The sequence below is a fragment of the Mauremys mutica genome, chromosome 13 (assembly GCF_020497125.1).
Source record: "Mauremys mutica isolate MM-2020 ecotype Southern chromosome 13, ASM2049712v1, whole genome shotgun sequence".
NCBI classification, from domain to species: domain Eukaryota; kingdom Metazoa; phylum Chordata; order Testudines; family Geoemydidae; genus Mauremys; species Mauremys mutica.
Window position 1 is genome coordinate 33,342,504 of NC_059084.1, and position 21,078 is coordinate 33,363,581.

A 21,078-nucleotide genomic window follows, 5' to 3' on the forward strand; every position below is an offset into this window, starting at 1 on the left:
TTACCTTAACTTCTACTTCCTTCTGTTACTGGAGCAGCACCGGAATCTCACCCTCGTCGCCAGTGTTGTATCCTTGGGGCAGCCGGTGTAGGAAGCAATCACTTGAGGCCAGAGAGCAGGCAGCTAACCAAAACCTCCATTTTATTTACAGATATACAGAGAGCTCACTCAGCCGGTTGAAACCGGCTGAGCTATCCCTTAATAGTCTAACTCAGTTGCCATAGTAACAAAACCCATGACAACCAAATACACAACACCCTGCTCCCCCCGCACTGCCCCCATGCCCTCACCCTGAGTTCCCCCCAATCCAGCGCTCCCGCCCCCTCCCCAGAATCAGATGGTTCCCAGCCCCCCTGCCCTAGCACCGTGGACCCCCTACCCAGATGCCCAGGCCATGCCCGGGGGTAGGGAGACAGCCTCAGAGGGGGCCCAGCCTGGGCCCCCCCATGTCTGCCCCCCTCAGCCCTGGGCCCCCTCGATCCAATGCTCCGATTCCCTGCAAGGGGGTTCTAGCTCCCCGCTGTGGGCCCGTCTCCCCCACTGGGCTCCAGATTCAGGGGTCATGTGATCCAGTCGCCCTCAGACCCGCCCCCAGCCTGGGTCACGCCCAGTCTCATCTGGGAGCAGAGAACAGGCCCAACTCATGGCACCTGCCCCCCCATCTCTCCCCTCTCCTCCGCCCCCTGCACTCACCTTACTGGGCATCCTCCCCCTGGCGTCGGTGTCACTGTCAGGGACTCTAACCCCGACAGCGAAGCTCGTTGTCTGACCGCCGAGAGACAGGCAACACCATCAAGGTCCGATCAAAAGCTCTTTATTGACAAGTGCACGCATCAATAGAGAGCAGCTCGTCTCCAGCGAGAACCAGCCCCCCTTTACAGCTTAGTATTAGCCTATATAGACAGTTTTATTACGTCATACATCATTCACTTGAGCAACCCACCCCCCTTTGTCTAACAACTGGAAACTAGACACTTTTAATATACACACGTCTAGTTTTTATGTTTACAGCATTAGATTATTAATAATATTTTAACAAGCACCAAAAGTTAGGAATGCAGGGGAGTTTTAAACAAGCCGATAACTCAACCAGGGAGTTAGAATCTGAACTGTGGGAAGTTAGGGTCCTTATCAGTTCTTCAGACACTATTCCTAACACAGCACAGCTGGTACTATGCCAGGAATGCAACCCCTGGCTTATCTCGCTTTTTTTTCAGGGCTTTGTGAGACAATGCTGCTTCTCAGTATTTTCCACTCTGGGATTACCCAGAAACCTCTGTTAGCCTGACTTCAGTCAGGTTGGCATACCTGTTTTGTCTGCTATATCTTTATTCAGGCCTAACATCACTCACCCCCAGCGCAGCGGCCAGCCGGGGGTCCAGGTCCCACGAGCCGTCAGCATTCTGCAGAGACACCAGCCTCAGCAGGGGAGACTCCTCCGGAGCCCGCTCTAGGGAGAGACGTGGGGAGATGGCTCTTGCACAGGGTTATGGGCAGTGATGAGCTGCCAAAATTTTAACAACCGGTTCCCTATAAAAAGTTCTGATTTAAGGCGGGGGAGCGGAGGAGGGGCCGGGGCAGGCGGAGACATACTTGTGGGGCTGGAGGCCCCTGCAGGGCCTGGGGCAAATTGCCCCAGTTGCCCCCCCAGCAGCCCTAGAGCTTGCAGCCCCCTCCCCCCTTACCTTGCTGGCAGCTCAAGCAATTCCGGAGCTCAGGAGCTCAGCTGAGCTGCCCAGCTGGTGCCGGTGGCTGGCCATGCTGCAGCTGGGGGGAAGCGGGGGAAGGGCTGGGGGAGCCTCAGCCTCCCCAGCTGGGAATCCTGGGAGCAACAGGATGGTCCGGCCCATGGACTGGAGTTCTTTGCCCACCTCCTGGCCCATTAACAACCGGTTCTCCATGGAGATCTAATTTTAGCAACCGGTTCTAGGGAACCTGTGGGAACCTGCTCCAGCTCACCACTGCTTATGGGTACAGAACCTGTCCAGGTTGATTTCCCTCCTGCCCGCCCAGTTTGCCCCCCACAAACTTTAGCTCATAGATACAAACTCACACCCCAGATTCCAGCTTCACAGAGTTTATTGCCTGGGAGTTTCCTTATTTTTTTTTTCATTGTGTTGCAAGATCATTTGCGTCACAACGCTTAAAAATCCCAGCTGCGGATTCCCCCTCCCCCAGCCTCACACCGGTGTTTTGCCCAGGAAGTTCCTTCGGTAGGGATGTGGCTGTTAAACACTTGCCTGGCTCCGGGACCATCAGGGCACGTCTGTCTCGGCTCCGAGGAAGCGTCATCCTGGCGTTCGGCCCCCGCCTAGCGCCCTGACTCCCAGCCCCTGCCCCCTCACCTGGCGGGCCGCGGCATCCGGCGAGGCGTGTCCCCAGGACTCTCTGCGGTTGCCCTTTCACTGTGGGCTCCCTTGGCAGCTCTGGGTGTGGGGCGGGAGGCGGATGGTTCTGGGCTTGGGGAGCACTTGGGGGGGGCGCTCATGGGGGCGAGTCCCATATGTTCCACCTGGAACAGCTTCATCGCGAGCTGGTCCTTGGTGTGGTCCCTGGCCGCGAGGGGGGGCGCTTGCATTGGGCAGCCGAATACACGGGGAGCGCATCTGGCCATGGGCCGGCGGGATCCACATGACACCAGGGAGAGACACTGGACGTGCTGCATGCTGGCCACAGCCTTGAAGCCTGGGGGGGCGGACAGACGGACAGACGGACACGGAGACAGACAGAGGCAAGCTCAGGGAGGGAAGAACCCCTCCCCCCAGCACCCAGAGCCAACGCACCAGTGGGGCCCCTCTTCCCTGCCCTCCAGCTTGGACCCCCTCCCCACACCCAGCCCCATCCTCCTCTCCCCCCAGCTCCCTCTGAGCCAGGATCCCCCCAGCTCCAGCCTCTCCCCCACCCAGGCTGTGACTCCCCAGATCCAGCCCCTCCCTCACAGCTTCCCCCCAGCCGGGCCCCTCCCTCCAGCCCCAGGGGATGCAGGGATGGGTGCCGCACCCCAAGGATGAGGGCAGGACCCTGGTGGTGGGGGCAGCACAACCCCATGGGAGCTGGGGCAGATAGAGGGGCAAAGGGACATTAGCCCATAACCATGATACCCCCTCACCCCACTTCTAGGTCCCCCTCTCACACTGGGATCCCCCTGTGCTAGAATTCCTGTCCTCCCTGGTGCCAGGTTCCCCCACCCACCTGAGTCTTCTCCACCCGCTGCACCTGGTGTCAGGATCCCCAATCCCGCTTCCAGTGTTACCTGCCAGCGGGATGTCCCGTCTCACCAGCGGCCCCTGCACTGGCTGCCCCCGCTCCGTGTCCACCCCCACGTAGGCCGTGAGGGAGCAGACAACCCCCGAGCTCAGGCTGGTCTCCAGCGCCCGGCGCCGGTCCCCCTCCGACCCGGTGTCCACGGGCCCCTCCAGCTCCAGCAGCAGCGACTTGGCTGCCAGCCGGTGAACGGGCAGCCTGTGCCGGGGACAGAGAGTCATGGGGTGAGCCCCGGATGCCTGGGTTCCAGCCGCACAGTGGGGAGCAGGGGCTAGTGGGATAGTGTGTGGTGGGGGGGGGTTGGGAGCCAGGACTCCTGGGTTCTATCTCTGGCTATAGGAGGGGAGTGGGGTCTAGTGGTCACAGCAAGGGGGAGCCAGAACTCCTACTTGCCTCTATGGCCTGTGGCAGGTCCCCTCCTATCTCTGTCCTCTTGGGGGTGGGGGTGGGGCGGGGTGCAGGAGCCAGCTGCCTGGGGAGCATTGCTGTCACCTGTCTCCATCCTGTGGCTGCAGGGGGAACTGCAGCGTCTCCTTGTAGGTCTGGTCCTGGATGCGGTACTGCAGGGTGACGCCCCCACGGCAGTGTCTGGGGGCTGCGGGCAGAGGAAGGGGGTCAGAAGGGCAGTGTGAGGGGGGAGAAAATGCCCGAGGACCCCCAGACCCAGGTTACAGAACGAAGGGGGTAAATACACCTGATTAGCACCAGTTGTTGGGTTTCCTAGTCAGCCGAATGACCATCATTGGGGCCAGAGTTAACACCCCCATGTGAGATCAATGGGGTTGGGTAGCACAGAGGCCCCAGCTCAATGGCCATTGTTAGGGTTAGAGTTATTGCCCAGGAGGGAGTGGAGGGTCCCTGGCTCAGTCAATGATCCCAAGCCCTGGGGGCATCCTAGAGGCGGGGGCCTCGCTCTCTCACCTGGGGCTGCCCGCGGAGCTGGGCGTAGATGAGGCACCGCTGCCCAGGGAAGATCACCTCAGGGCCCCGGCCCAGCAGCGCCGCCTCCATCCCGGGGGGCAGATCCCAGCTCAGCGAGATCCCAGTCACGGCCGGCTGCAGAGCCCACTTCAGAGACTGCAGCGCCTGGGGGAGAGACCAGCACACACAGGGTGGGGCCAGGACACCAGGGTCCTATCCCCAGTCTGGAAGGGCAGTTGGGACTGGTGGGTAGAGCGGGGGGCTGGGAGTCAGGACTCCTGGGTTCTCCCAGCTCTGGAAGGGAAGTGGGGTCTGGTGGATTAGAGCCGGGGGAGCCCGGCCTCCTGGGTTCTCACCTTGGGCTGCATGCGGTCCTGGCCTGTGATGAACTCGGCGCTGCCCCCTGCTACCCGGGCGATGCCTTTGACCAGAGCCGTGGAGGCCCCTTCCCCGATGCCGAAGGAGAAGCACCTGCAGGGGGGCAGAGACAGGAGGGAGAGGGGCAGAGCTGGGGGGCTCAGCCAATGCTGGGGTGGGAGCAGCGCAGTTGGAGGGGGGCCAGTAGGGCTGAGGGAAATGGGGTGGCAGGGCAGGAAAGCAGAGCTGGGGAGATGATGGGGCAGGGGTCCCCATTGCAGAGAGGCTGGAGATCAGGGTTGGGGGTCAGGGCTGGGGGGGCAGGGTTGGGGGGAGCTGGGGGGGCAGGTGCCCCCATTACCTGTGGGCCCCCCGGTGACGCTGCACCTCGGCAATGACGTCCTGGGTGTTCCCCACCTCCCCGTCTGTGAACACAAAGAGCTGGTGGGGGAGAGACGCTGTCAGAGCCGGGGACCCCAAATCTCCCTGGAGACACCCCCTCCCCCTGGGAATGGGGGCAGCCCCCAGAGAGCCTGCCCCACTGACCCCACTCTCAGAGACCCCCAGCCCCATAAAACCCCCCAGCCCCCTTCCTCCCCTCCCAGACATCTCTCCTGCGGGGGCTGACAGACGGGGACCCATAACTTCTCCCTGTCTCTAACTGTGACCCCCAACCCTCACCTGTCACCTTTTCACCAGCCCTTGGAGACACTAACCTGCCTGACAGCTGTGGACACCTTTCTGGGACCCTCCTGACACCCCCACATTCCCGCCCTGCCCCTCGGCTGCAGGACGCCCCCCGAGAGCTGAGCACAGCACCCAGCGCTGCCTCCCCGCTCTACACAGAGGTACCCCCCCAGCTCCTGCCTGCCACCACCCTGCTCACACCCTCAGGGACACCAGCCCCTGGTTGGCCCCAGTCCTACTCTGAGCCCCCCCAAAAGCCCCCATCAACTGCCTCCCAGCTCCTCTCCAAGAGCCCCTCATTGCCCCCTGCCCCTCTGAGAATCTCTCCCCTAGGAAGTTCAGGAACAGCCTCCTCAAGAGAGTCGAGGGGCAGAGAATCCTTCCCAGGGGCTGGCTGGGGGGGGTCACCCCCATGCTCGGGGCTCACTGACCCCCTTGTGTGGGGTGGGGAAGAGATTTCCCTCAGCGTCAGATTGGCAGAGACTCGGGGGAGGGGGGGTTCATCCCCCTCGGCAGCCGGGGCACTTGCTGGTTTGAACTGGAGTAACTAGGGGGGCTCTGGGACCTGACGTCTGTAACTCAGCGTTTGGGGGCGTCAGTGACTCAGCCCCAGGGGCTGGAGCTGTCACAGGGGGGTGAGGGGTTGGGGCTGACTGGGGGGGGGCAGGGGCTGTCATGGGAGGGCGAGGGGCTGGGGCCAGATGAGATGATCAGGATGGTTCTTTCTGGCCTGAAAGTCTCTGAGTTTATCCTCCCCGGCCCCATTTCCTTCTGAGAGGCCCCTCCCCCAACCTCCCTTGGCTCCCCCAGCCCCTCTCCGAGCCCACGGGACGCCCTGCTGATGCCCCCGGTACCTGGCGCGGGTGCCCGTCCCGGCAGGGGCTGCGGTAAATGGCTTGTAGCGGTGCCAAGATCTCGGTGCCCCCCAGGTCAGCCTGGAGCTGCTGGACGCGCTGCAGGGACTCAGCCATGGTCTGTTGGGTGTATGCCACGCTCTGCCTGCGGGGGGCACCAAGGGGTCAGGACAGCTGGAGCCAGGGACACCCTGACCCCAGCTACCCCCACTGCCTGCCAGCCCTGCCCCCAGCCCAGGGACACCACAATCCCAGCCAGCCCTGCCCCCAGCCCACACGCCCTGACCCCAACCAGCCCTGCCTCCTAACCCAACCAGCCCCCTCCCTGCCCTGCCCCTTTGACTCACGGGTAGAAGGAGACCCAAAGCCGTAGATGCTGAAATAACAGCCAGGGGCAAACTCTTCAACAGCTGGACCAGGGTCTCCTGGGGACGGACAGAGATGGCTGGAGTCACGTCTCCTCCCTCCCCGCCCTGCTCTGCCCCATGGGCCCAGCCAGCCTGGGCTGCTCCCCCACACCGGATCTGCCCCACTGGCCCAGATGGCCTGGGCTGCTCCCCCCGGCTCTGCCCCACCAGCCCATCTAGCACGGCCTCCTGCCAGGCTTACTCCAGATGGAATTGTGCCCCACTGCGCATGCATAGAACTCGTGTCCCGCAGAATTTTTTTCCTGCAGAAAATACATTTCTGCCACAGCTCTTTCCCCTAGATCCCCCATGTGACGTTATGAGTATAATATCTCATTGAAAGGTAACAGGGCCAGAAAGAGTTAATTATGGGTGAACCTTAAGAACTGGTTAGCAAGATATGTAAATGAATAAAGCTTTGAAATGCAAGTCTGCATTGTTAGAGGTAGAAGGGGAGATGTTTGCTCAGGTCTTGTGATGTAAGCAAACAAGTCTTGTCTATTGCTATAGTTTTAATTCAAAGATCAAAAAAAGGAATATTAACATTTATGATGACACTTGAGTGAAATAGTATTATTGTCTATGTGTCTCTTTGAAGGTTGTGGTAACCTGTATTTGAACTGTTTAATGGATAAATTATTCTGTGCTAAGTGCCAGGATATTTGGGAGAAGGAGTTAAGCCTATTGTTTTCTCAGGCCGAAAGGCTGCTGGAAATGTATAAGAACCCTGGGACACGATCCTTCTTCATCTCAGATCTGCTTTGGGTTTCAAGAGGGGGAAACCTTAAGCCACAAGGATTGAGATCCCCAGTCAATAACTGGAGCCACCCTGAATATGGAAATTGGACTATAACCTATGGACTATTTCCAAAAGGACTTTTGGCAACTACAAGCTCACCTCTGCTACGTATCTGAACCTCAAGAATTGAATTCAAATCTGTCTGTATATTGATCTTTTAACCAACACTCTCTCTCTTTTCTTTTTTAATAAATTTTAGCTTAGTTAATAAGAACTGGCTATAGCATGTATTTTGGGTAAGATCTAAGTTATAATTGGACCTGGGTATGTGGCTGATCCTTTGGGATTGGAAGAACCTTTTCTTTTATATGATGAGATCAGACTTTTAGGAATCATCATCATATATCTGACAGGTGTGTCTGGACGGAGGCCTGAGGCTGGGTACTTTAAGGGAACTGTGTGGTTTGGACTTCTAAGTGACCAGTGAGGTATTAGAGAAGCTGTTTTGTGCAGGTTGGTAAATCTAAGTATTGATTTGTCTGCCCCGTTCTGTTTGCAGTTCACCCTGATTGAGTGACCTCAGCTGGCTCCCACGGGCAGCACCGTCACACCCCACCCCCCCAATCTCCAGCCCCACAGTGCCTGCCCTTCCATCCCATGTTCTTCCCCGTGCCCCCCAGATCTGCAGGGCATCCCACTGCCTGGCTCCTCCCAGGCACCCCACCCTCCTAACCCCAGTGCTCTGGACCCCCACACCGCAGAGCCCACCCCCTGATCCTGTCCCCAGTTCCCTTCACACACACTATCCCCAGCTCCTTCAATGCCCACCCCTAATCCCCATCCCACAGCCCTCCCCACCCAAGGGAAGCAGGGTGCGGGACACCCTTCGCTCACCTGGCTCTGATTCAGGCAGCCCGGCCTCCAGCACCGTGCTGGGTTAGTGCGGCTCCGTGTAATACACCAGCAGCTCCACGTCCAGTTTGAGGGTGAAATCCCCCCCCCCCGTTTTATTCCACTGAAAATCAAGGAGAGGGAAAATCCCAGATAGTGAAGGGAACAAGGGCACATCAAACGCCCGGGATTTCACCCCCATGGGCTGGTCTCAGGCCCTCGAGATTTTCCCCAGAGAACTCAGAGATTCCCGGGATCTGTTTGTGTCACTCGTCCCTCCCCCCATCCCGGGACTTCTGGGACCCACCCTGGCTCACCCCAGAGCTCCCACCCCTCTGTAGGCCCCCACAGGACCCAGGCCCAGATGGTCCCCTGGGACTTGCCCCCCCGAGCCTTGCCCCAAATCCCCCACAACCCTGTCCCCCACCCCTCAGGCCAGAGCCCCCCATCACTCCTGCACTCAGAGCTGCCCCCCCGCCCCTCCCAGCGGGGATGGCCAGGATCCAGTTGTCTGGGCGATCCCTTACCTGGGCGCTGGTCCGGTTCCCGGCCGTGTAGCTCAGGGGCGTGAGGGAGCAGTTGGAGAGCACGCGATCGATGCCGTGGGGTGACTGCAGTGTGGCGCTCAGCCTCAGGGTGTAGGGCAGCTCCCCCAGGGGGTCGCGAGGTTATTACATAGGAGGTTGCGAGCTGTCAGCCTCCACCCCAAACCCTGCTTTGCCTCCAGCATTTATAATGGTGTTAAATATATAAAAAGTGTTTTTAATTTATGCGGGGGGGGGTCGCACCCAGAGGCTTGCTGTGTGAAAGGGGTCACCAGGACAAACGTTTGAGAACCGCTGCTGTAGGGCGAGAAAAGCTGCCTGCTTCAAACCTTCCTTAGCCTGGTAACAGTCAGGATGCAGAATGCGCGTTTACCTTTTATCCGTGATGTAACCAGTTCCGACCTTCGTGCCCCATAACTTGGGATCACTTACAACCCTTCCTTCTCTAGCTACTGAACTCGCTTTAGTGTTTGATCTAAACCAGCGGGTTGGACTGGAGGGTTTGGGGAATGTGGCTGAGCCCAGCAGGGCTGGTGCAGGATCATTACCCTCGGATGGCCTGACGAACTCATCAATGAACTCGAGCTGCACAGTCTCTGGGGTGCGACGCTGGGGCTGGAGAATTTGCAGATGTTGCCCTGTGAGTGGTTCTGGCGTGGCAGGGAGAGCTTCATGCACCTCAGCTGTGTGTGGCTGTGTGTGAGCAGAGCCTGGAGGGGCCTGGTGTTCACACAGCAAAGCCGTGTAAAAGACTCCCTGGGCTGGAGGATTAAGGGGGAACAGCGATTAAGCAAGCCAGGGATGTCACAGTGGCACAGTGAGAGCAGGGTTATATGCACAGCTTGTTGCTGAGTGACGTTTGCACTTTGAGCACGTGTGTGATGATTTTAAGTGGGCTCAAGTGTGAAAACCAGGTTCCAGTTTTGTTATTTTCTCTTCGCTTATTTCGGGAAAGGGAAATAGACACAGAAAGGTAGAAAAATGCGTGAGCCTGATGCAGTTGCCAGGTTAGTGCTGTGCAAACTGCGGGTAGCAGGAAAGAAGAAAGAATCCCAGCGAACCTTGGAACTGAAGGTCGAGGCTCACCGGCCCGTGTCGAAGGAGAAAGAAGTAACTGCGGCTACGGAAACAGCAGCACATCAGCAAGTGTTGGAGCTGAGAGGCAAAGAGGCCGAGGAGAAAGAGCGAAAACACCTGCTGGAAACAAAGGGAAATCCCAGCGTCACCAGCCGCTCCCTTTAACTCCAAGGGGACCAGCTGTGGGCCTGTATATATAGAAACTGACTGTATGGGGGAATATTTCACCTCTGCTGAAAAGCTGGGCAATGCCCATGGGATTGTAGTGGGCAAGTGAATCCTCACACTGGTAAAGCTCAGGCTGTACCCAATGCAAGGCCATTTCTGGATGCTTTGGCACAGTCTGTTCGTGGACACTGTTTGGAAAGAGTTTCAATTGACTCCTGAGGTGTGTAGGACAAAATGTAGAGGCCATCAAAGGAATGCTGGTGCGAGTCATGGGGAGTATGTTTACAGGGTGAATGACCTGAGAAGGAAATGGGTGAAGGTGGTGCAGATTTTGGACAATTGCTAGATCTGATTGGCCAACCATGTTTCCGGAGTCTCTGGGATAATGATGCGAAACAGTGTCTGTGGGAGGAGTCGGTGACAGAACTGGCCACTTTGGATGACATCTTTGAGCAAGTTCAGATGTCTAACAAGTCCTAGAACCTGGGGTTTAAACCTGGGGCGAAGGGGGGATCCCGTTCTCTCTCTGGAAAAAAGGAGGGTGACTGGGAGGCTGGGCACGCACCTCCCCCGAAACCATTCATCTTATCTCCACCCCAAACCTCCTGTAAAAACAGAGGAGCACCTGCCACTGTAATTCCACTGACCACCTGAGAAACCATTGCTCTGCGCGGAGGGACAGCAAGCCCATGTTAGTACCGCTGTGCTCAGCACAGAAACCTCGGAGGCGGCTGGAGCGTACCACAGTGGTTTTGTGGGATTTGCCTCTGCAGAACTAGACAGGTGATGTATTAAGACTCCGAATTAGTAACAGGGAACACCTGGGATGGGAAGATACAGTGCACAGATTACTGTGGATCAACAGAGTCATGCAAAAAGGTGACATGTTGCCAGGTCAAATGGCAGAGCTTTTATCAGTAGGAGGACGGAGCCAAGACTCCTGGGCCTTTAGCCAAGGTGCACACAGAATCTGATGGCTCAGAAAGTGAATTGAAGGTGGGAACAGTGGACGATATCCCTGTCGACATGCTTGTGGGGAATGATGTTTTCTGCACAGCTGAGGTTGTTAGTGTGGCAAGCTGCCGCCGCAGGAAGGAATCCTGTGCTGGAATCCCAGAGGGAAATGGGGAAGCCCCAGAGATTGCTGCCAGCAGGCTCTCTGCTCTGCAGCAGGGGGAGAGCAGCGTGATTCCAGACATGGGAGGGGTTGAGACCAGCTTCTGTACCACAGCAGAAGGCTACACGCCCTCTGATCCCAGGGAGCGGGAGGGAGCGTCCATAACAGAGGACACTCTTCCAGGTGGTGACTGGCAGAGTTCTGCAGCTTAGCAAACCATAAATCTCGCTCTAGAGGGCACCAGGGAAGGGACCTTAGAGAGGATCCCAGGAAAGGAACATGGAGAGCGGATTTTTGTAGAAAATGGGCAGCCCCTGTAAGCTGCCGGCTGTGCCTGGGCAGCCTCGTGGGGAAGTAGCATTGTTAGCACGTGACTGTCCTCACGCTGGTTGCTTGGGGGGGAAAATACAGACTCAGCTCCTGTCCACTCCAGCAGCAGAGTCAGAGGGTGGACCGTGCAGCTGAGGAAAGCGGTCTCACAGCCAGCTCCTTGGGGACATGGGGTGGTGGTGGTGACAGACAGGCTCCCACTCCAGACCCTCGAGTAGATGTCCGGTTGTATTCTCCTGGCGACCAGTCTGGACATACTTCTGGAAAGTGATGGTCTCTCTTGAAGACAGGATGTAAACTCGGCTTGGGGAAAAGGGGTCAGTGAAGACGCAACAGCCTGGCTGATGGGGCGGGGGCGGTTTCCCTCCCGATGGACAGCACCAAGGAAGCAGCTGAGAGAATACTGCTAGTTACAGAAAAGGGGGCTCGGGAAGGTCAGCCCTGAAGGCGAGGGGAACACGGTAACCCCAAGGCGGAGGGTGGGCTTCTTACAGATGCATCGCCATGGTGTTGGGACACAGCTCCAGAGGGGGCCTGCCCATGTGGGGGAGCCCCTGCATCGCTGCTTCACCAGCCCCTGAGACACCCCAGCCCCAGAGACAGGGCTGGATTATTCACGGATACCGAAGGGAACCCTAAGGTGAAGAAAGAGCCAAAGGCAAAGGTTTGGTTAAAGAGTTAAATGACACAATGGGTATGACCCAAACCCACCTCAGGGACAGACTACATACAAAAAGGCGCGATAAGTTCAAACACCCTTTTACAAGGAGAAACTTGGTGTTAATGTTTAACCCCGTTAAAAGCTACAATAGGCACAATGCTTGGAAATGATGGACGTGGTGAACAAGGACACAGATTATTTCAAGAAGCCTCAGGGTAATGCTGTTCACAGATAATGCATGCAAGCAGACTTAAAACCCATCACGGTGGAGGAGCCATGGCAAACATGATCTGCTGTGTAGAAAGGGAAACTGAGGCACACCACCTCATTGATTGGATGGCTAAATGCCAAGGTAATACTTTCCAGAATGTAAGTAATATCCACCTGGGGTAACACCAATTGAAGTGGCAGAAGTGATATCAGTGCTGCAAGAACAGAAAACGGTGTTTTCCAACACGCCAGGAAAGACATGCGCTAACTCCTGAGATTGCGAGACTGGTCCCCAAAGTGTTAAATGAGATAACCACATAGGCCTGTGCAAAGTAGTGTAAGATCAGAATTATGCTGTCAAAACTCAACCGGGCCTTAACGCACCCTGCCTTGGGGTGACTGACACGCCGACAGGTTTTTTAAGAGGGAAGCCGTGACTGTCTACACAAGAACGGTCACCACTTTTACAAGATGACAGTAAATCTGGAGCAAAGTCTGCCTTGTGAGGTATCATTTGAAAAATCATGGTCTGCTGAATATTACCGTCCTGGTAAGAGGTGTGTATACGGCATTATGAGAGTCTGTTCTATGTTTGTAGCTGCACCATGTTGTAAATCTGAGAAATGTCCACAGACAAGCACCTCGGCGGCTGGATGACCAACACCCAGCCAGGTGCTATGCAACCATCCCTGGCCGTTCGCCAGTGGGGAGCTGTAAACGAGAGATTTACAGTTCACCTGAAGGACAATTGCTCGGTCAGGTGTGCCCTGGAGCTGCCCAGCCACATCACCCAGCCAGGACTTTTCCAGTAAGACGCGTCAGGATATAAAAAGGGGGGAAACTGGGCCCTGGGCACCTCTCCTCCCATCCCTGCTCCTTCTTTCCTGAAAGCTTGACAGACTGAACTGGGAAGATTGGCCCCAGACTGGGAAGGACGTCCAGCCTGTGCACTCAGAACTGGGAACTGCCTGCAGCACCCGTAGGGCGAGAAAAGCTGCCTGCTCCAAGCCTTCCTTAGCCTGGTAACAGTCAGGGATGCAGAGTGCGCGTTTACCTTTTATTTGTGATATAACCAGTTCTGACCTCCGAGCCCCATACAACCCTTCCTTCTCTAGCTACTAAACCAGCGGGTTGGACTGGAGGGTTTGGGGAATGTGTCTGAGTCCAGCAGGGCTGGTGCAGGATCGTTACCCTCAGATGGCCTGACAAACTCATCACTGAACTCGAGCTGCACAGTCTCTGGGGTGTGACGCTGGGGCTGGAGAATTTGCAGATGTTGCCCTGTGAGTGGTTCCGGCGTGGCAGGGAGAGCTTCATGCAACTCGGCTGTGTGTGGCTGTGTGTGAGCAGAGCCTGGAGGGGCCTGGCGTTCACACAGCAAAGCCGTGTAAAAGACTCCCTGGGCTGGAGGATTAAGGAGGGGAACAGCGATTCAGCAAGTCAGATTGTACCCTGGGGGTGCAGCAGGATCTGTGAAGTGGCCATGGGTCTAACTGTAGGGTGCATGGGGGGCACAGGGGGATCTCTGGGGCTCACTGTGGGATGTGTAGCGGGGGTGCAGCATGTAGCGGGTGGCCTCGTCGGGTTCCAGCAGCAGCTTGCAGACATAATGCAGGGTCAGCGCCGCCTCCTCTCCGGGGGCAAGTTCCCCAGGGAGCAGCTGAAAACGTCGCCCCCGGCCCCCTCCTGCTGCAGCAAGAAGGATCTCTGCCCCCCGGCCAGCGCATCCCCGTACAGCCCCTGCGCCTGCTGGAGAGACAGGGTCACCCCGAGATCCCCCTGCCCCCGACAGCCTTCTGGCCAGTGTGTCCCCGTACAGCTCCCATGCCTGATGGAGAGACAGGGTCACCCTGAGATCCCCCCAGACCCTCAACATCCCACCCCTGCCCCCACGGCCAGCACGTCTCTGTACAGCTCCTGCACCTGCTGGGAGAGACAGGTCACCCCGAGATCCCCCCAGCCCTGACCCCTGGTACCGTCTCTCTCCCATGGGACCCTTGCCCCCTGGTACCTGTTTCTTCTCTCGGAGCTGGGCCTGGATGCAGGCGCCCCCTGGAAGGCGTAGATGGCCACCTCGGCGTCCACGGGGAACACGAACACGGCCTCCACGGGCCCCGGCTCCTCATTCCTGTAGAGCAGCTCACAGCCCACGTCCGCCATGAAGCCTCGGATCAGCACCGTCACCGAGCCGCTGTGCAGGGGCACTGGGGGGAACAGGGTCATCAGCCAATGGGCACTGGGGGGGGGTGTCAGCCACAGGCCCTGTGATCTCCATGGGTGCCGGGGGAAGGGCTACGTCAGCCACGGACCCCCCCAAAGACCCCCATGGGGCCGCCCTCTCCCTTCCAGCACCATCCCCACAGCCCTGACTCACCCGGCTTCTTGGAGCCGGTCAGGAGGCCGCAGCTCGTCATCTTGACTCCGGGGTCGGGGATCTGTGCGGAGAAAGGGTGGGTGAGATACAGGGTTCCCATGGAAACTGACAGGCACAGGGTGCCCCCCCCCACCAGCGACAGTTCTGAGACCCCAGCCCCTGCTTAGCCATGTCCTGTGGCAGGGAGTCCCACAGGCTCTCAGGAGCCTCGCTCAGAGATCAGAGGGACGGCTTCTCTCAGGCCCCCACTCCCTGCACATGGTGCCAGCCCCGGCAGGGAGGAACATGCCGGGGTACAGCTGGGAGCCGGGGGATGGATGGAGAAATGTAGGAGAGTGTGGTGGTGGATACACCCCATCCTCAGGGCTCTCAGCTGGGCCAGACAAACACACTCAGGGTCTCTGGCAGCAGTGACCACATGCCAGCACAGGCAGGAGAACCTGGGCCCACCCTGCTCCACCGGGTCCTTGCCTCATGGAGCTGGCAATCTCCGGGGTCAGGATTCAGGTCTTGGCTCCCAGTCTAGTCCCTGGATTGCTTCCTACCCCAAGGTGGGGGCGGGGCCTCTGTGGTTAACCCCTGCTTGCCCAGTGCAGGGTGGACACCCCCCCCCCTGCCCAAGGGAGTGTATGGGGCTGGATGGACAGACAGACGGAAGGAAGAAGGGTGTGTGGGAAGAACAGTCTGTGGGCAGTGAGCATGGACGGAGAGAAGGAAGGAAGGTGTGTGGGGTTGGACAGAGCATGGGGGGGGCTGAGGATGGACAGAAGGGGGTGTCGGACAGGCGTGGGGGTGAGGACAGATGGATGGAAGGAGGGGGAGTCAGAGCAGGGGGTGAGGATGGACAGATGGATGGGGGGGGGGGGGGTTGGACAGGCATGAGCGGGAGCTGAGGCTCGTGGGATCCGGAGGCAGCTCTGACCCAACAATGTGCTGAATTTCCTGCTCTGGTTCCGATCCAAACTCCCACCACTCCCCCATTCTGGGTCCAGCTCCCAGTGCCACGCTGTGGGGGTTAGTCAGGGGAAGGGGTAAGAGAGCCAGGACTCCTGGGTTCTATCCCCAGCCCCTGGGGGCCCCCTGTGCCAGGCTGTGGGGAACCTAGGTGGGTCACCGGGGGGGTTCACCCAGCTGGGCTGTCACCCTGCAGAGAACAGAGGAGGTTTGCAGAGCGGCCGTTCCGGGCGGAGGGGGGGCAGGCGCTGCTATTTATTTTCACTGGGGGCTGGAATGGCTGCCATGAACCCCCCTGCCTGAGGCTGCAAAGTCCAGTGCTGGCCACAGCTGGGGGCTCCTGCTCCCTGTCCCGGAGCCGGCCGGGCTGGGCCTGGCAGGGGTGAAAGGCCGGCAGTGGGCTGGGTTCTCCAGCAGCAGGAACCTGGCTCTGAATGAGCGGGGAGTCTCTGTGGAGGAGCAGGGACCTGAGGGTGCCAGGGGTGAGGAATGCCAGAGCTGCATGACCTAGAGCGGCTTCAGACCCCACTCTCGGGGCCGTGATTCATCTCACTGCTGCTTGGCCAGGTGAAGAATTCCCAGCTCCGAGGTTGGATGGGAACATTGGGCTCACTCAGGTAACCCGCATGCCTGGCAAGGCCCGGAATGAACTCCTAGGGAAACTGAGGCACAACCCCCATCCTGCTTCAAACGCTGGCTGCCATGGAGGATCAACCCCAGCCCCGGGTGAGCTGTGCCAACTGCTAGTTACCCACACCAGAAACATTTGCTTTCCCTCTAGCGCATCCTTGTCCTGAGCCGGTGCCAGAGCAGGGCCTGCGATGCTGCTGCATCCCCCACAGAGCAGGTATTCACAGCCAGGGGCCAGGCGCCTCTTCGCCTGCTCCAGGGTAAGTGCCACAGACCAGGAAATGGCAGAGGCCCCGGGAAAGGCTCTGGTGGGGAAGGGAAGCTGGTTGGTTGTCCCTGGGATTTAACCCTGATGCCTAGTTCCCAGGCTGGAGAAAGGGAGTTGGCGTGAAAGCTACAGCAATTCACTGGCTGCAGCTCTCGCTGCTGCAGCTGTTTCTGGCAGAGCGCCCGAGGCTGAGTCACTGGCCAGGGGGTGAGGTCTGAGCAGGGAACAGGCCCCCAGCAGCCCCCAGAGCCCGTGGGGAGCAGGACAGAGCCGGCCAGGTGCCATGGGGATGGGCAGCGGGAGATCCATGCAGGAAGAAGTACAAAAAGGAACAGAAAGGGGCGGGGAACCAGGGATTGGACAGGGCAGAGCCACAAAGGTTTAGGGGTCACCTCCCTCCAACCCCCCCAACCCTGCCCTGGCACGCAGGGCCCCCACACCCAGGGAGGGGAGACTCTGCAGGGGCAAAGCCCTGAGTCAGGGGGACCAGCCCAGACCTGGGGGTGAGGGCAGGACCCAGGGAGGACTGAGGGACCCTGGACCCAGGGGGGCAGAACTAGGGGGGCCATGGTGGACCTCACCTCAAGGGAGGGATGCAGAGGCTGGAAAATCAAAAGTAACTTTCCCCTGCTAGCCCTGCCCCACCCAGCGAAGAAGTATCTGCAAACTCCCCACTCCCAGCTACTCTAAGTCAGGGACTGTCTGCAAAGTCCCTGTCCCCCATACTGGGAGCGAGGGACCGTCTGCAACCCCTTCCGTCCACACAGCTGGCCATGTGCTAGGGCGCCTCTGCAAACTGCCCTCCCTCCCTCCCTCCCCCTTGAACTGGGGCTGTCTCCTGCCTGCCCCTTTGCTGCCCTCCGGGGCCATTTCACTGGCAGGCCTGCCTGCTGTCTGCCCCAGCCGCGCTGCCTTCCCCAAGGAGGGTCTGACCTGCCAGACACACACATCCCCTCGTGCACCCCAGGGGACCCCTAAACCCAGCCCTGGGTGGGCAGCAAATGCAGCTGGAGCGTCCCCCACAAACTCTGACTATACTAAAAATCAGGCTGCCCTGGCCTCATGGCCCCAGGGCTGTCGTTTGTCAGACAGACATTGAACCAAAACCCTGGGGATAAAAGAGGTTTTTATTTTATTTGCTATTTCGGACACTTTTCATTTCAGAATTGTTGGCACCTGCTCCCTTCCCTCCCCCCACCCCCCGGTGAGACTCCCCACCCCACTGGGACTCAGGAAGCAGCTCCCGCCTCTCAGAGCGATGGGCTCAGGCTCTCTGCAGACTCTGGCCGTGTTAGTCCCACTCTGGGCAGTTCCCCACTCTCACAGCTCAGCTGGCTGGGAGCAGCAGGGGCCTGTGGAAAGCCTGGGAGCTGCGAGCAGACAGGGGCTGCAGGGACAGGGTCTGCAGTCCCTCCCGGGGCTAAGGGAGGCGTGTTTGGGGCTATGGAGCGGAGTGTGCGGTTACGCACTGGGAGGAGGGAGTCTGGGCTGGCAAACCCAGAGGGGGAGCCGGAAAGGCGCAGGGGAAAGCAGCAAGGTGCAGGACAGCACAGACCTGGGCTGCTGAGTGGAGGGCCTCCTTTGTCTCTTTCCCGGGCCAGGAGGTCACCTGATCTCTTTGTTCTCCAACACCTTCAGTTGGCAACTTTGCAGAGGAGGGGCCCAGGCCACCAGTTGCCAGGACACAGGGTGTTGGCCATTTGCTGTGCAGGCAGGATCACACTGGCCCCTTAGGGCTCTGCAACAATCACACATCACTAGACACTCGAGAAATGCATTGGGGAAACTGAGGCACTCACACAGCACTCAGAGGACACATAAAGAACATTCCCACTTTGTCACACAGGGGCACAGACCAGGCAGTGGGGAGAGGATTGCCAGGGACAGTTTGCACCGAAAGCCTTTGATACCCTGGAAGGGCAGGACACTAGGACCTGGCCCGAGGGCTGAGTCACCCAGAGGCAGCTGCAGCTCCTGGGGAGAGGGGCTGTGGAGTGAGCCGGGACGGTGGGAAGTGAGACCCCCAGAGGAGGGCGCAGCACCTTGAAGGAGCAATGCCCAGAGCGGCCAGGAGGAGGTGCCCTAGCGGCAGGTGGTGATGTGGCTGTGCAGTGTGGCCCCCAAAAGCAATGCAGGGTGCCAGTCTGCCGTGGACTCGATGCACAATCCTGTGTCCTGTGGGAGGCCAGATGGGATGGACCGTCCTGGCCCTAGAGCCTACAGAGCCGTGAATCTGGGACATGGGGCAGGCCCTGTCCTGGCCCCGTTGTGGTTGCACCCTCCTTCTTGCCCTGTCTCTCCCAGAGCCCCGGGGGGGCTGCCTGACTGGTGAGAGGAAATGCCCCAATGTTGGGCACAGAGCAGAGAGCTCCTTGGATCTGGGCCCATGAGCAGAGGAGGCCCAGTGCCCCACGTGGGCCCAAATGAGCTAATCAACAGGGGCAGGGACGCCACAGAGGAGGGGGGTGGGTCCTGGGGGTCACCCTGGGGTCGGCACCTTGGAAGGGAGCAGAGCTGGCTGGGCCTGGGAGGCTGCCAGAAGCAGGGGCACCAGGGACCCCCGGGAGGTGGCCCTGAAACCCACAGCCCAGGGGTGAGCTAAAGGCTGGTTCTGAAGGTTCCATTTGCTGGCGTTGGGCCAATACACCTTGTTAGAGGGACTGGGGAGGGCGTGTGCCAGGGGGCTGGGGGGAGGCCCTGCCTGGGACGGTGCCCCACTCTGGGGGAGAGCAGAGACGGCTGCCAGACAAGGCTGGGTCCCACATCCCCCGTCAAAGCTGGCCAATGGGAACTGTGCTAAACCCAGCCTCCTCTGGGATTTAGGCACCTCTGTGCTGAGGCACCACAGCTGGAACGCCACCCTGGAGTTAGGCACCATGCCAGGAAAGCCACGGGAGGAGGGGGTAGAGCTGTATGTTACGCCCCCATCCCCGGCTGTGGGAGACCCGGCTCGATCCCCCTCTGCCTGCCTGGGAACGGGTAAGGGGAGCTGTTGGGCCAGAGAGCAAGCAAGTGACTCTGGAGCCTGCAGAGCTCCCCGGGCGGGGGGGGGGGGCACAGAACAGGACCCCCGGCTAGTGAGTTACTGATCCAGAGAACAGCTCCGGCTGGAGCCTCCCCTGGAGCTCTGGGTTCAGGTGCTGCAGCCCAGTGACAGGCCCATGCTCCTGGCCTGTCTCCCCTCCAGCAGGGTGGGGAGCTGAACCGGGGCGACTGCTCAAAGCCCTGGGGTAAAAGCTATAAGGAGCCAGCTGGAGCTCAGAGCAAGCCACTGGATCCGGCCTTGCGACAGCAGCTTGGAGCCTCCCCTGGGGCCGAGAACCTGGGCACCCGCTGGAGGTGCAGGGCCTGGGGTCATGGGCAGGGCTGTAGGGACCCTGGCAGCGAACAGTCAGGTGCAGCAGGAGCTCGCAGGGCTCGGCAGCTGCTGAGCAGGGTTGGGGAACGCCCTGAAAGCCCGAACGTTGGACGTCAGAGCCGGAAGTGGGAGTTGGGCACCCATCTGAATCACAAGCTCCTGTGCCAGCCGCAGGGACCATGCTCTGGGTTTCCTGACTGAACGGGTTTGCATTTCTTTTCAGTGTCACAGGGACGGGGAGTCTCTGGGGTCTGCAACATGTGCTGTGTGGATCCCGGCACCAGCCATGGGATATTTCTTACCTCACAGGGACAGGCACCTTCCCTCAGCTTGAACTTCACCTTCACGGAGCTTTCCGCCTGGCGACAAACAAAGAGCCTGGATTCTGCCTGCCCCCACCCAGCTCCTGGGCTCAGAAGTGGGGTTCTGGGCTGGGCCCCAGCTCCCCTGGGTTTATAGCTGTTACACATCAAGATAACAACCCCTGTCTCTCTAGACTGTCCGGGGGAGCTGGGCACCCGGCTGCCATCTGGGCCTGGAAAATCTCCCCGTCTTTTCTCTCTAGAATTGTTCCTTCCCAGTTCAATGCCCTGGGCTGGCAGCATCAGGGCCTGGCCCTGCAGCCGTTGGGCGTCAGCACAGGAGCAGGGCCGGCTCCAGGCACCAGCCTAGCAAGCAGGTGCCTGGGGTGGCCAATGAAGAGGGGGGTGGCACGTCCAGCCATTCGGAGGCAATTCGGCGGCGGGGCTCTCACTCCCTGTCGGAGGGAAGGACCTGCCGCCAAATTGCTGCTGAGCGCGATCGAGCTGGCCCTGCACAGGAGACTTGGCTGCCGGAGCCCACACGGCCGTCGGCGTCAGCGCCCAGACGGGAGCAGCCAGGCAAAGCACTGTGGGGGGCTGCGTGAGCAGGGGGGGAGCGTTTGCTGCTTCCCTGTCCCATTACAACGCCGCTAGGTCCTCGCTCCAGGCAGGGCCGGGGGTTCCCGAGCTGCTGGGGCTGGACGCCCGGTTCCCAGGTATCTGAATAAGAATCACGTGTCCCAACAGCAGCCGAGCAGGGACAGATTTTCCAGACGAGTGAGGGGGTGTCAGGGACCTGCACAGACCCAGAGCTAAAACATCCTGTTAAACCCGGCCTTGGGCTCTGCCCTGCATCTGCCCCCTGCACCCCACGTGCTCCCTGCTCTCCGGGGCTCCTCCCCGCCCCCACCAGCCGCCCCAGTGTCTGGGTGCAGCTGCTCTGCCCCACCAGAAAGCCGGAGCT

General features: G+C 59.4%; 1 long non-coding RNA gene and 1 pseudogene across 1 annotated transcript; both read right to left on the minus strand.

Annotated features, from left to right (window-relative positions):
• Positions 1–884: 884 nt before the first annotated feature.
• Positions 885–20,980, minus strand: LOC123348305 (annotated as a pseudogene).
• Positions 6,090–13,708, minus strand: LOC123348271. The gene is made up of 4 exons (XR_006573193.1): positions 8,648–13,708; positions 8,124–8,244; positions 6,431–6,508; positions 6,090–6,228 (listed from the first exon to the last, which is right to left on the minus strand). It is a non-coding gene; the product is annotated as an uncharacterized LOC123348271 (long non-coding RNA).
• Positions 20,981–21,078: the final 98 nt, after the last annotated feature.